Raw genomic sequence first — 14,058 nt, 5'->3', positions numbered from 1 at the left:
TTACCACAAAAAATGAATGCCGATGATTGAAAATTTAGTTTACATATCAAAATTTAGTTTTTCATCATCTTTTCCCAAGTAGAGAATACATTTAAAAAAAATAATGCAGAGAGTGTTGTTTTTGGGTCGGAATATTTTTTCGATATTTTGGCTAAAAAGTTGTAAGTCGTATTTCAATTGTTTTCTAATTTGAGCTCTCCAAATTCACATAATTTAAGAATACAAATTCACAATTTTACCAGAAAAAACATTTTGCCGAAAATTCAAAGTATATGTACCACTAAGTTTAGTTTTCCGTCCTCATTAGCAGAATCTATTTTAAAAAAATTTAATGTGCAGTTGATAAATAAATTAATTGATTGAACATCTTAAAAAACATTGGGGTGAGATATTGAATATAATATTACAATAGGCAAAAACATCCAAACATATGAGTTATCAAGAAGATAGCACATGGATGGGCAGCGTAGTATGGAAGTGTTAAAAACGTATTTAAAGACAACTACATACCGATGACTCAGAAGCGGAAAGTATTCTCTCAGTATGTTCTGCCAGTAATGACCTACTGTGTGGAAACACTGTCCCTAACAAAAAACAATTCTTTAAAACTAAGAAGAACGCAAAGAATGCTGAAGCTTCCAAGATACGAGTAACACTAAAAGACAAAATCAAAAATGAATACCTACGAAACAGAACTACAGTTACAGATATTGTGGAGACTTGTGGATCGAAATGGAGATGGGCTGGCCACGTGGTAAGTACGAAGGATGATACTCAAGGTAACCAAATGAATGCAAAGAACGGATACACGAAACAAAGGAAATTCGCCTACACGAAGTGCAAGATAATTTGTCAAAGATGACAAACAATTTAATCCCTACTGAAAAGGCCTTGCATTATGGATACAAAGCAAGAAGGCCTATATCCGACATTGGACGTAAGATAAGATGATGACTGTGCCATTATTATCCGCCCTTTAGTTCTAAGAAAAGTGATATTTATAGTTATGTATATGTTATAGTCATAGCCCGAATTTCAGGCACTCCTAGGTTTGACTAGGCAATCCTCAGGTCTGACTGACGGTCTTAGTCAAAGCTCGAAATAAATTACAGTTTCGGACTTTGACTAGTCAAACCTTTTTTTTTGGACTGGGGGAACTCTCTTAGCTGACTAGGGAAGAGTACTGCTGGACTCGACAGGAGAGGAGAACACGCTAGGACGCACCAACCACGTGTGGTCAATGTATCCCGCGTGCACCCCATAACCAGCCGCCTACCAACCAAACCCACCCCCTCTTCCGTCCCGAAATATCCCTGGACGTGTTCTGTAGAGAACGATGCATGGGGATATTCCGCGCTGTCTAGGATATAATGTTTGAAACGTGCATGTTTCCTCTTCCGTCTACCTAAAAGCGGTAGGGGAAGAGGTGGGGCATCTCTCCCTGCTGTGGATGGATTGCCTAGGCGCCTATCAGATATGATAGGGCTTGAATGGAGCTGTCTAATCCCTAAGTGGGATCGAAAATGCGAAAGGTCATGGGACGGGGGGGGGGGGGACGGCCCTAGACATTAGGGTCGTTTCATTGTAATGTTAACTTACGTTACATTTGGTGTGCCTCGTATTTCATATACGCCTGTAGAGTATAGTTGGCTGTACCAAACTGTATGTATAGATTTCCTAAAATTTAAGCTTACCTGTTTTTTACCTACCTTTTATTTTTTTTTATCCCGTTTTATCCCGTCTGCTCTACCCGCTCCCGTGTTGCTCTCTCTTTTATAATCTTGGTAATTACGTCTATGGTAAATTAAAAGTTATTTCTACTTTCCATTGCAATGTTCAAAATATTGTCGGGGCCGACGTCTCCGAAACGGTTCCTGAGTCTGGTCTGCCCGCGAGCGAAGCCGCCACACGGGAAAACGCAGTGCTCCGCGTCTTCCCTCACGTGACAGGTCGCCTTCCGTCTTTTCGATGCCATGCATGAACGCTCGGAAAGAACCGTATCCCGTTAGAAACTGAGTGAAATAAAAATTGGTTCTCCGGAACCAAAGAATATACATCTCCTTTGTGAGAGATATGTATTCTTTGCCGGAACTTACAAGCAAACCACGCCCCCACGTTCGGAATGAGCCCCTTGGTCCATTGTGCCTTCGTACGTTCTGCCTCCCACTCCGCCTGCCAGTCGGCCAAGAGCCGTTCTCTGACGACCGCTCTTGTTTCCAGCAGATGGCCGTTTGCTGCTTCGTACAATGATGCCCGTTCTCTCGCTAGCAGGTGAATGGGAGGGGCACCCGCGATGACTTGTAGGGTCGTGGTTGATGCCGTCCGGTATGCATTGCATACGTTTAGCAGATGTTTCCTCTGCGCCTTACTAACCAAATCTTTATATTTTTGGTGCCGTAGAGCCTCGATCCGGGGCCCCGTATAGAAGGGTCGACTGTACGATGGGCAGGTACAGTCTCCGTTTGGCGCTACCAGGCCCTCCGATGTTTGGTGTTATTCTCCGGAGGGCTGCGGTTTGCGCCTCGGCCTTCCCTACCATCCTTGTGAGGTGTTTGGAGAACCCGAGTCCCCGTTCGAGGTCTATGCCCAGATATTTGGCGCAGGAGGACGGTTTTACCTCGCTGGCTCCGAATCGGAAAACCAGGTCAGGCCCGGCTCTCGGTGCCTTGAGGACCACCACCTCTGTCTTAGCGCTTGCAAGTTCCAGGTCATTTTCCGTCATCCAAGCGTTCACGCGACCGAAGCATCTCTCCGCTATTCCGACCAGCTCCCAATAGTAGTCGTGGGAGACTAGAATCGCGAGGTCGTCCGCGTACGCAACCGCGTTACACGACCGTCCGTAGTTTATCTTTAATACCCCGTCGTATATGTTCCAGAGTGTCGGTCCGAGGACCGACCCTAGGGGAACACCCGCCGAGAGCTTTTCGTTGTCGTTATTACGACTAGTCAAACCTAGGAGAGACTAAGTTGGTCAGCAAAGGTCGAAATTTAATTTTTTGAAATCGGGTTTGACTAGTCAAACCCCGATCAGCTATTAAAATGTCGTAATTTGTTAGATTAGGCCCAAACCAGACGGGCCACTCTGCAGCGCTACTCTGTGGATCCACTTCTTCTTCAGGTGCCATCTCCGCTATGGAGGTTGGCAATCATCATAGCTATTTTAATTTTTGAGGCAGTAGCTCTGAATAGTTGTTTTGAGCTGCATCCACACCATTCTCTCAGGTTCTTCAACCATGAAATTCGTCTTCTTCCGATGCTTCTTCTGCCATCTATCTTTCCCTGCATTATGAGTCGTAGGAATGCCATACTTCTCGCCCTGCATCACATGTCTGAGGTACTGTAGCTTCTTTTCTTTAATTGTAAGTTCAACTTCCTTTTTTTACCTATTCTTCTCAGTACTTCATTGTTTGTAACTATCTACCCAGGAAACTCTCATAATTCTTCTATAGGTCCACATTTCAAAGGCGTTAGGCCGTCTCATTGTCTCTACATTTAACGTCCATGATTCCACTCCATAGTATAGAACACTGTAGACGTAACATTTTGTTAGGCGTACTTTAAGAGCTAATGTTAAATCTTTGCTACATAGGACCGTTTTCATTTTTATAAAATTAGAACATGCTTTTTCGATCCTGACTTTTATTTCTACAGTGTAGTCATTATTTTCTGTTATAAGTGTTCCTAGGTAAGTGTACTTTTTTACTCTATCGATCTGCTGGCCCTCTACTATCAAGATTTCGTTAGTATTATGGTTGTTTTTACTAATTTTCATAAACTTTGTCTTTTTGATATTGAGAGAGACTCCGTACTCCCTACTACACCTTACTATTTTACTCATGAATATTTGCAGGTCTTGTAAACTATCGGCTATTATTACTGTGTCATCTGCATATCTGATGTTGTTAACTAAGACTCCATTTACCCTTATGCCGACAGTTTCACCTTCCAGAGTTTCTCGCATTAACTCTTCAGAATAAGCGTTAAATAATAGAGGTGATAGTATGCAGCCTTGTCTGACTCCTCTCTTTATTTCCATTTCTTCAGATGTTTCTGACTGTAATAGAGGTGTGTTATTAGTCTTAAATCTCTTCCATCTAGGTTTTTATTTTTTAGGATTTCCATGAGTCGATCATGTTTTACTTTATCAAACGCTTTATTGTAGTCTATAAAACAGACGTAAAGAGGATGGTTAACATCCAAACATCTCTGTGTCAGCACGTTGAAGGAGAATAATACCTCTCTGGTACCCATACCATTGCGGAACCCATCCCATATTGAGTGTGGATCCAAAGTGTGGCCGAAACAGGCGATTTTCTAGCGCCGGTGACTACGCTGCGAAGTGGATCATTTGGAAGGATCCGGCGTTTAATGTAATGGGTGAGAAAAAACAGTAAATTTAATCAAATGATTAAAAGCTTGCCGGCTAATATTTTTTTTTAAAACTGTGTTCGTCAAAATCTGTGTTTGTAATGTCCATAGTTTTAAATATTTTATAAAATTTCAACCCTTTTGAAAAAATCTCAATAAACTCCATAAATGGAATTAAGAAAAACTAGACACAGAAAGAACCACATAAAAAATAAACCAGCCAGTACATCTGGTATCCTACAGGCGTAAAATAGTTTGATACAACCTGACAACTGAGTGAAAGTGAAAAACATCTTATGTTCCTAACTTTTTCCTAACCCTTTTCTAATTCTTATCGTTTTATTTTCAACAAAAAACAATAAAACCTTTTTTGACCTAGGATGGGACCCCACTATTTAACATAAATAAACAAACAAGATTGTAAGTATTTGTTTTGTTCCGTTCAAATGTCCAGGGTGTAACAAAAATACAGGTCATAAATTAAATCACATATTCTGGGAGCAAAAATAGTTCGAATGAACCTAACTTACCTTAGTACAAATATGCTCACAAAAAAAGTTACAGCCCTTTGAAGTTACAAAATGAAAATCGATTTTTTCGAATATATCGGAAACTATTAGAGATTTTTTATTGAAAATGGACATGTGGCATTTCTATGGCAGGAACATCTTAAAAAAAATTATGGTGACCTTTGTGCACCCTATAAAAATTTTATGGGGGTTTTGTTTCATTAAACCCCCTTAAATTTTTGTGTAAGTTCCAATTAAATTATTATTGTGGTACCATTAGTTACATTCAATATCACTAAAACTTTTTTGCCTCCTAGTATTTTTTCGATAAGGCAGTTTTTATTGAGTTGCAGCTTCTTTTTTAATATGTTTACATAAAAAATTTATGGGGGTTTTGTTCTTTTAAACCCCCCAAATGTTTATGTACGGTCCAATTAAACTATTATTGCGGTACCATTAGTTAAACACAGTGTTTTTAAAATTTTTTGTCTCCTTGTATTTTTTCGATAAGGCACCTTTTATCGCGATGTGGCTTCTTTTTTAATATGGTTCAAAATCTACCTAAAAATATAAATCATAAATAAATTTTCATATTATTACTAAGTCTCCATAATCGTACTTAACCATATACAAATATGTGGTGGATTTGACAAATATTTTAAATATTTCGATAAAAACTGACTTTTCGTAAAAGTACTAGGAGGCAAAAAAGTTTTTAAAATACGGTGTTTAACTAATTAAATGTTATTACAATAATAATTAAATTGGAACGTACACAAAAGTTGGGGAATAAACCCCCATAAAATTTTTATGGGGTGTCCAAATTTCACTATATTTTTTTCTTAAGATACTACTGCCGTAAGAATGCCACATTCCCATTTTCAATAAAAAATCTCTAATAGTTTTCGATATATTGGAAAAAATCGATTTTCATTTTGTAACTTCAAGGGGCTGTAACTTTTTTTATGTGCACATTTGTACTAAGGTAAGTTAGGTTCAATCGAACTATTTTTGGTCTCAGAATATGTGGTTAAATTTATGACCTGTATTTTTGTTACACCCTGTATAATAAAATGTAAATATAAATAGAGAAAACATCGATTAGGGGATTTATTCTTTTCGATATGGCTACCTTCTTTAAAATTAGAAACAAATAATTTAAAGATGACGTCTCACGCTCTTCCTCTTAATGCCCAATAAATATGCCTTTGGGTTCTTGTATCACATATGCCCGGTCTGTTTTGTGTTTTAATCAAAAACCGTTCCGAATCGAAATTCATTTTAGGTGCTCCCCTACAAATTCTCGTAAACATCTGCGGCAGCTACAAAAGTGGTCCGTCTGAATGGCGGTTGCCACTAGTGGACGCCACTAGCAGTGAATCTCGGCTGCTGTGGCTCGCCACAGTCGCTCGTGTGGGGTGCGACGTCCACTTCACATAAAAACCCACGGTAAATCATAAATCCCCTATAAATTCTCGTAAACATCTGCGGCAGCTACAAAAGTGGTCCGTCTGAATGGCGTTTGCCACTAGTGGATGCCACTAGCAGTGAATCTCGGCTACTGTGGCTCGCCACAGTCGCTCGTGTGGGGTGCGACGTCCACTTCACATAAAAACCCACGGTAAATCATCGGAAGTTGCTTTGTGGATCCACAGAGTAGCGCTGCAGAGTGGCCCGTCTGGTTTGGGCCTTAGTTTTAATAGAACGTTATTTTTTGATTTTAATGTTTATTATTTTATATTGTCGTAATTAAAATAAAAATAATAGTGTTAATTCTCACATGTTGAAGCATTATAGCATTTAGAGTTGCACAATACGTCAGACCTTTCACACTTGGATAATTTTGAAGAGCATTTCTTATTTCAGTAGAATTTTATGAAGCCTTGTCCTTTAAATTTAGATCTTTTGTACTAATTTCTCTTAGAGACAACTTAAGATCTGGAACATATTTTTCGAAATTAAGAAAATTCTCTTTGATTTCTCTTATTTGATTTCTTGAAAAAAGTGTGTTTATTGTTCCGTATTTCGTACCAACTCTATATAAACCGTCTATTGTTTTATCTTGTGTGATACCCAAAGTATCTCGAGCATCTCCCTTGGCTCTATCAATGCTGGGGATAGGTATTGTTACAGTTTTCCGATCGAAATTGGAGGACATTTTTTTACATTAGCATTAGCCTAAGCATTAAAACCTTCAATCGACTTTATTTTAATCTTTTCGGTCTGTGCACAACGCATGCATGTAACTCTTCTTTCAAAACCTTCATTTGATTATATTTTTAAATATTTAATGTTAAATAATTTTCTCTATGAAGGTTTTGAAAGAAAAGTTACACGCATGCGTTGTGCAGAGACAGAAAAAATTAAAATAAATAAAGGTCATTGAAGGTCTTCATGCCCAGGCTAATGCTATGAAACAATTAAGTGGAAAAAAAATGTCTTAAAAATTCGATAGGAAAAATTGTAATCTCCAGCTTTGATAGAGCCAAAGAAGATGCTCGAAATATTTTGGGTATCATACAAGATAAAACAATTGACGGTTTATATAGAGTTGGTACGAAATACGGAACAATAAACACACTTGTTACAAGAAATCAAATAAGATAATGCAACGATAATTTTCGTAATTTCGAAGATGTTCCACACGTTAAGCTGTCTCCAAGAGAAATGACTGAAATTAGTATAAAAGATTTTATATTTGGAGGACAAGGCTATATAAAACGCTATAGTGGAGTCAATGAAGGTGGATATGAGTTATTACCTCAGATTTCGTTGAACCTCCATCGATTTTTATAAAAATTGGTGAGTGATTAAAGGATACCTCAAGGAACAAAGTTGACATAGTGCCAACTTGCGCTTTTTGCATTTTAGGGGTGAAATACACCCCTTTTTTAAAAATTATTTTTTAGATTCCTGAAAGTGCAGTCACTTTAAGTTTTCACTTCCTATTTTGTTAAATCTTCATTGATTTTCATGAAAATCGGTAAGTAGTTAGAGGATATCTCAAGTAATAAAAGATATATAGCATCAACTTGCGCTTTTGCATTTTAGGGATGTAATACACCCCTACTTTTTAAATTGTAAAAAATGCAGATTTCCGCATTATGGCGCAAGTAATCTCGTGTAATTAAGAAAAATAAATATTTTTTTATATATATGTGCATGAATTACATTTTTTTTAATTTTTCAGACCTTATAGCAACCAAAAATCCGAAAATTAACAAATCGAAAATCACGAAAATCTTATTCTTCTATATTTCTGAAAGTGTAGTCACTGAATGTTTTCACCCACGATTTCTTTGAACCTTCATCGATTATCATGAAATTTGTTGATTAGTTAGAGCAGAGGTTCTCAATCTTTTTGAGTCAGGTACCACCAAATACTTTTTATTATTTTTGGTACCACCTAACTAAAATACCTGTCCAGCTAGGTGATCTAATTAACTATAATTGTGCCAGTGGTGGTGCTGATTTTGGCTGTTTTGAGTTTTGCGTACCACCTCAAATAATGAAATGTACCACCAGTGGTACATGTACCAGAGATTGAGAACCGCTGAGTTAGAGGATACTTCAAAAAACAAAAGTGATATGGCACCAAGTTGCGCTTTCTGCATTTTAGGGGTGAAATCCACCTTTTTTTAATGATAAAAATGCAGATTTCAGCATTCTGGCTCAAGCAATCTTGTTTAATTAAGTAAAATAAATATTTTTTTACATTTATGTGCATGATTTATAATTTTTATTAATTTTTTAAACCTTATAGCAACCAAAAATCAGAAAATTAACAAATCGACAATCACGAAAAAAATTAATCTTTTATATTTCCAAAAAGGCAGTCACTGAAGGTTTTCACCCCTGATTTCGTTGAACCTCCATCAATTTTCATGAAAATTGGTAAGTAGTTAGAGGATACCTCAAGAAACAAAAAGTATGTGGTACCAACTTGCGCTTTTATCCTGGGGGTGGATGTTACCCCTTCTCATTGGTGAACACTATTTTATTAAAAATAACCCCATAATTAGATAGAGGAGTACATTCTAAGCAAACTTTCTTTTATCAAGTTTATAAATTTTTTATTTAAATAATATTTCATAATTTAATAAAATATTATTGGTACAGTAAAACCTGACAATAACGGCCACTAAAAATAGAAAACAATTGGCCGTTATAGAAATGTGGCCGCTAATGCTAGGTTTCCTTTTCCACAAATACATAAAATATAATTGAAAATTTATTTATTTTAGTAATTAAAGCAAATCTAATTAAAGATAATTCTACAAACAAACGGAACATACTAAAATTAAATTCAATTTACTACAATATAAAACAATATCTATACGAAAAAACAACTACAAGAAAAACAGAATTTTTGTGTGTTTTACATTTTTTTTTAAATAAACGAAACATATTAAAACTAATTTAATATAGGTAATACATAATATAAAACAACATACTATAGCTACTACGAAAAATACGCTTATCACTAAAGTATCGTCGTGCTTCCATGCTATATTCAACAAAACCAACTTGGTAGGGCCTTTAATTAGATATCGCAAATCACTTTGGCTGATTTTGTCTGCATATATATTATGTTTGAGGAATCCCTCTTTTTTGTGAGACTGGATATAGGACATTTCTCAAGTATGAATTCACATTCATGGTATATCGTTGCTATACAGGGATAATAATCTGTGCAATGTTATGGTACAGGCTACGTTAAATATGAAGTAAATGTGGAAGATATACACTGGTTATTCATTTCAATTTAATTTGATTGTTTTTTAATCGTTTCCAATATTTAAAATAATTAATAATTAAATAAAGTTAGGGATTTCAAAAATAAATTCAGTTCTCACTGGCAGGGTGGGAAATAATAAAGTGCCATACAATAGCATTTCATTACAATGCTCATTACAGGCATTACAGGCTGCTCCGTTTGAGAAAACTCATACTCTCAAACTTTGAGAAAACACTCATTCAGTTTCGACCAACCCTGTATTAGCTAAAATTAAACGTTTTGCTAGATTAATAATTTTTAACAATAATAGATTATATTAAAAATCACTTGAACATAAATTGATTTTCTGATGTCAAATCACTACAATTATACAGGGGGTGAATATTGCTATGAAATTTGAAAATAAAAACGTAATTATCTTTTAAACTACTTCGTATAACATCACAAAACCTGATATTTTAAGAAATAAAACATAGAGGAGAATCCAAAAATGTAAAGATATACAGGGTGTTCCATTAAACAAAAGATAATTTTGTTTCACCCTGTCAATATGGGTGGCCCTGTATATTTGGAAATGTATTTAAATTCTGATATTATCTATGCCCCAATCTCACCTAAATAAACTTTTTTCGTATCTCCTACAACAAACGACTAATTGGACTTCCCACAACCTGTATACATACAAAATCTCCGCCATAAAATTTTTTCAAAGAAAATGTTATTGGTTTTTTTTTAATAACTCCGTTAAACTTTGAAATATGAGATTTATCCAAAAACCATTACAAAGCTAAGTAAAAGTTCTATAACACTGTATTAAACATAATTTTCTAAATCCTTTATTTTTTTTTTTTAAATACAAGGTGAAATGGCCCCGGTTACATGGTTCTCGCAGTAAAATTTATGTTTTAAATGTTTTTATCTCGGTTATTTTTTGTCGTAAAAAATACTAAAAAAAGAAAAAGCTTAAATAAAGTTAAAACTAAAATTTTGTTCTCTACCATTTTTTAAGTATATCGAGAATTTTTGGAGTTATTATCAAAAGAAAATGAAACTCACGAAAATTTGAAAAATTCTAATTTTTTTAATCGTATTTTTTTTCAAAAATATGCGTTCTAAACCGGTCAAAATTGTTGAAGTTATTACTCATGTTAAAATAAATAAAGTTTTAAATGGGTTACTATAAATTTTAATTTTTGTGGAAATGACGTATGTTTCATTTTTCATTATTCCCTAAAAAATCTGAAAGGGTCCTCTTATTTCCATCATAACTTGCTTAATTTTGATGCTATCGACTACTTATATAGCTTTTTGATAGTTACCTTTAAGTAGTTTATTAAAATGTTTAATATCTATATTTAACAAAGTGCATCGTTTTCCTGTTATTTAAGCTTGAATACTAAGATCTGATTACTCGCGGAAAAAAAATATTCATTCAATTGCATATAACTCACTTCGTATATGTAATAAAGGATTTTTTGAATAAGGAGCTTGTTTAATTTTATATTATCTTCGATTTTGGTATTAACAACTTTTTTGAAGAAACTTATGGTTTTTGAGTTATTTATGAAAAACTGCTTTAGAACATGGATTTTTTTCAGGAAAAATCAAAACTTTTGATCTTTAATAACTAAAAAACTATTGATTTATTGAAATAACTTTATATAACAAATTTTACTTATAATTTGTCCCTCTATCGATTAGTGGTATTATTTTTAATAAAATAATTTCCACCCCCGAGAAGGGGTGGCATCCCCCCCCAGGGTAAAAGCGCAAGTTGGCACCAGTCACCTTTGTTTCTTGAGGTATCCTCTACATACTTACCAATTTTCATGAAAATCGATAGAGGTTCAACGAAATCGGAGCTGAAAACCTTCATTGACTCCACTACTACTGCAAAAAGAAATGCACTTCAAAATAATTATGAACGTGTAAAAGGTCTAACGTATTGTGCATCTCTAAATGCCTTAATGCCTCTACATGAGAGAATAAACACTAATTTTTTATTTTAATTACGACAGTATAAAAATATTAAACAATAAAATTAGAATATAACGTTTTATTAAACAGAATCTAATAAATTAAGACATTTTAATAGCTGATCGGGGTTTGACTAGTCAAACCCCAATTTCATGAAATTCAATTTCGACCTTTGTCTGACCAACTTAGTCTCTCCTAGGTTTGACTAGTCAAAGGCCGAAACTGTAATTTATTTCGGGCTTTGACCAAGACCGTCAGTCAGACCTGAGGATTGTCTAGTCAAACCTAGGAATGCCTGAAATTCGGGCTTTGACTATAACATAAAATATACCTAAAAATCGTTGACAATTTCTAATTTTCTACTCGTATACTAGTTAACGGTTAATTTCAACACAACCGATCTATAATAACCGACTAGGGCTCAGTGTCGTGAATTTCGTGCTTCCATGCTGAAAATAATTATAATCAGAGTGCTCGTTTAGTATTTTGTTAAAAATAAAAAATAATTTATGTACTTATTTACAAATACTTTTTGTCATTATTAATAATTGTCACTGCGTATGTATTTACTTCTTCACTAGGTATTCAGTGGCATTTATATTTATTATTCTATATAATAATAGGGTAACAACATATAATAGTAATAGTTTAGGTATAATTTGTTATAAAAAATACATAATTGCTTCAATATAAAAAGGGAAAAAGTTTTATTTAGTTTTGTCATTGTTCGTCAGTTTGGAAGTCCTGCTATTTGGAGTAAGTATATTTTTTATATTGCTTTCTTCTATTATGTAGAACCACAAAATCTTCATAATCTGTTATTTATGGTTTCTTTAATTTATTAAGTTGATTCTATAATCGTTCCTCCTTTACCGTTTGGTGTCGAGGGAAATGCGCCTAGGTTTTGATGAATTTTCTCTATACTTTCCTATTCTGCGCAATTTTCGCCATGCTCATATTTGTCTTCTTTCTAGAATCTCCTCTGTCAGTTTTTCACTTTTTTATTGGTCAGTCTCTTCTGATTTTCATTATAAGTTTAGCTTGCCACACCCTTTTCACTTGCCCGAATTATGAATATATCAATCTTAATTTACTTATTTCCTATCTATTAATCTCTATGTTTATTAATATTTAGTATTTATTAAGCTATTCAAATTTTTCTTTAATTAAGTTTCTAAATCTGGCTCTAAATTCAATCTAAGGACTTAGGACTTAGAGGAGATATTTCTATATTATTTTAATCTTTCTGTTAATCTATTCTAATCTTTGTTTAATTTATCTTCTAATCTAGCTCTGATTCAATATAAGAACTCAGAGGAGTCTGATTTTAATTTATTGTGTTGTTACTAAAATCTTTGTAAGTTAAAAATAAAAGTTTAAATTGTGAGTTTAGTTTTTAAAAAAGTGTTTTTCCCAAGAACATTCATAATTCCCGTTACTGTCCATTCGTGTTATTTTTAGAGAAAACCACGCTCATTTTTCTCCTTTAGGGTACCAAGTAACCGTCTAATTTTAAGCATATTTCTTATTTCTTCATTTTTGTATCGGTCTGTTCTTTTTTACGTTGTTCTGAGGTATTTCTTCTTTGCTACTTGTATCCTACTCCGGTGTCTCGTGTTTAAGATCCAGTTCTCTGATCTGTATGTCAACTTTGGCCTATATATTCTTTCATATTTCGTTGTTGTTGAGGAATTCTTTATTTAGTGCCTGTAAAAATTTTCCTGTACCCTCTAGTCTGTTGTACAGGTTTTCTCCAATACCGTGGCATAGTGAATATACATACCTAGTCCCTGTAAGTTATTCTTTACAAAAAGCTCTGCATGGTCATGAACCTAAGATTTAACCATCAGATATCAAATTTTATGAATATTATACGAGGTATGTCAAAAAGTTTGAGTTTCACTCAAGAGTAAAGTAGCTTTATTTTTCACAATATTGAAAATTGCTATAATGAAAAGTTATTTGGAATTAAAAACTATATTTTAATATGCAATTATATCATTCTAATTGAAATTTTTTTTAATTATGGATAATTAATATTATTTTCAGTTATTCTAGTAACTCTTTTATTAATAATTTTACAAAAAAAGTGATTTCCAATAAAAAGTTCTGCATGGTCTAAGACCTAAAATAAAACCATCTTATATCAAATTTTATCAATTTTATACGAGGTATGTCAAAAAAGATAAATTCGGATAAAAATAAACTACCCTTAAAGTTCAGAATAATTCAATTAGAAGGATATAATTAGATACTGAAACATAGTTTTTAATTCTAAATAACTTTTCATAATAACAATTTTCGATATTGTGGAAATTAAAGGTATTTTACTCTTGACCGAAATTTATATTTTTTGACACACCTCGTATAAATGGATAAAATTTCACATAAGATGGTTGTATTTTAAGTTTTAAACCATGCATTTAAACTTTTTATTAAGAATCACTTTTTTTCGTAAAATTAATA

This window comes from Diabrotica virgifera, chromosome 2 (assembly GCF_917563875.1).
Source record: "Diabrotica virgifera virgifera chromosome 2, PGI_DIABVI_V3a".
NCBI lineage: Eukaryota > Metazoa > Arthropoda > Insecta > Coleoptera > Chrysomelidae > Diabrotica > Diabrotica virgifera.
This window is presented reverse-complemented; position numbering follows the sequence as displayed.